The following is a 2710-nucleotide window of genomic DNA, read 5'->3' on the forward strand; positions in this document are numbered from 1 at the left end:
TTTAGTTTTTGTTCGGCGATATTTAGCTCTTTTTGTTTACCAGTAAAATATCAATGATTCGTTTTAATTTAGCAATTACAAAAATTATATCGTTTAATTTAAGATAGTAAATTTATTGTAAATAAAACTTATTTTGATTTTATTAGTAATTCCAAACAAAATTTTATGAAAACCAATAATATACAGCGTTTTTTCATTCTTTTTCGTTTATTGGTCAAACATTTTCTTAATTTAGGTTTAAATGGTCATAATTTTCACTTTTAGATGTTTCAACCAGTCTTAAAAATTATTTTCCTAATTAAGAAAAAGCTACTAATAACTTTCGTAAATAAATAAAAGTTCAAGTACTAATGTGAAAATCCTAAAAATGATAGGAAAGTCGTGTCAATTAATGTTTATATAATGAGGAATGAATTGTATGTTTTTCAAATTTATGCTAATACATTTAACTTAGGGGTATCGGGAAATCTATATTTACTTTTATTTTTACTTTAAAATATACTGTTATCATGCCTAAAAACTCTCTAGAATGAAAAAAAAAGTAACATTTCTTTATGCTGCTTTAATAGGTGTTGTATATGTCTTCATTATATGGTGTATAAATTTTTGGTTGGGGTTTGCTAGTAATAACAAAGAAATAAATAGTAACCACTTGTTGTCAGAAAGCTTTGCAGGAATCGTAAGGAAAGATAAAAACGTAGATTACAATGAAATTTGGACTGACGAGGTTGTATTGAGATTTTTAAATGTTACTAGCATGGACACGCAGATAGATTATAAAATTTTAAGAGATATGACAAAGATTGTATCTATAATGGTAAGTTATTTGAAATTTATTATTGTTAAGAGGCTCTCTTAAATAAAATACTTTAAGATTTTAGACAATCAGAAGAGATATCTAGAGTTAACACAATATGAAGAATTTCCTAAGCCGATGTTTTATAAGTCATGTGAGGAGGTGGATAATGGGGGGTTTTATGCAAAGAAAATGGTACAATGGGACAAAAAAAAACTCAACGAAAGTGATGATAACAACTGCAGCTGTCTGGTATTATATTTTTGTTTAAAATATAAAGCTTTTCATCACACCTTAAATTTTTACAAATATTAAGCCTCATGAACCTGGTTATGTGAGGTATACCAAAACTGCGGAAATATATAAAAGTGGATCCGCTAGCTTATGGCTAAATAGAAAATACTGTCATGGCTCCTCTAAAAACCCTGGGCCTCGTCTTTGTCCTTGTAATACTCAAGATCGGATTCCCAACTACATGTAAACCCAACTTAATCTTTCCTTATAATATAAATTATTTAAGGAATTAACAGAGACCCTAGCGGAGTCGTGTCTCGTAAAGTTTTAGATAAGATGTTTCATCTCAAATCTTTTTTTCATACTTCAAGTTTTACTAAGAATTTTTCGAAGAGTAAATTAGAACTGGGTTATCAACACGATGAAGATAAAGTTGACGCCATAACAATTGCAACTCAGGGAACTTGGAATAGGTATACGAGTAAATAATACCTGTAAATAAAGCATTACTTCGGACTTACTCTTTCTATGATTGTAAGTTTATTTTATAAATCTTCTAAAGAATAAAAATTCTTCGTCACCTTGCAAAAATATGGAATGGGCCTATATCCTTTAGTTTATTATTAAACAATAAAGAAAGAGAATTAAAAAACTTACTAGACTTAATTAATCGGGATGGTAAGTTTAATAAGTGATAATCACCGTTGTAAACATTTTTTCTGTAAAGGCTATGTGTTAACATTACTTAATATAGCTTACATTAAGCCTTTTTAAAAAAAAAAATTTGTCCTTTTATCTCTTTATGCTTTCTTATACTTAATTTTTTTTTTGTAATATATTTTATTTACAGAGTATATCAAGAGATTCGTGGATATTCACGTTGTCTGGCGCCATAATCAAAGCTCTACGGAGCAGGAGTCCTTTTATCCAATTAACTTCTTACGAAATTTAGGTTTGCAAGGTAGACCTTGCTTGTTTGATAGAATTTTGTCTGTAGTCGTAAGATGTTGTTAAACTTTTATGAGTAGTAAAAAGTAAAAAAGGTTATAAATAGGTTTTATTTGACTTAAAAAATTAAGTCCATCAGAACGATTACTATATAATAACAATGTTATATATATTTAGGTGTAAGAACAAATTATGCCTTTATTACCGATGTGGATCTTACTCCGAACGCTGATCACGAAACCTACAAGGGTTGGCTTATACAATCTATAGAGGATCAACAAAAAATAAAAAGGGATAAGCAATGTAATGGTCTTCACGCATACGTCCCAGTTGCAGTAGAGATGAAAGCTGCGACTTTACAAGAGTTTCTTAAAAGATCCTCAACAACCAATTTGAAACCAGACTTCGACCGTCTTGGCCCAAACATCCTAATTGATACCTTTAATATTTCTCCTAATTCTCTAAGCAATTCTGAGGATAAAACAATTGAGAAAAGCGCTGAAAAAGGTTTATTAAAAAAAATGGATATAATTGAAAAAATGATGAACGGAGAAGCAAAGCCTATGCATTTATACTTTAGCCCTGCTTACGGTTATAATTAATTTTTTATTTATATTATACATTAGCCCTCAATTTCTATTTTTGGTATGAGCGCATTAAAAAATTATTTAAATTTTTATATAAAAATATTAAGGTTTTATAAAGAGAAACAAGATGTAAACTTTATTTTTT

This window comes from Zophobas morio, unplaced genomic scaffold (assembly GCF_036711695.1).
Source record: "Zophobas morio isolate AGI-343-1 ecotype UQ-CSIRO unplaced genomic scaffold, CSIRO_AGI_Zmor_V1 ptg000052l, whole genome shotgun sequence".
Taxonomy (NCBI): Eukaryota; Metazoa; Arthropoda; class Insecta; order Coleoptera; family Tenebrionidae; genus Zophobas; species Zophobas morio.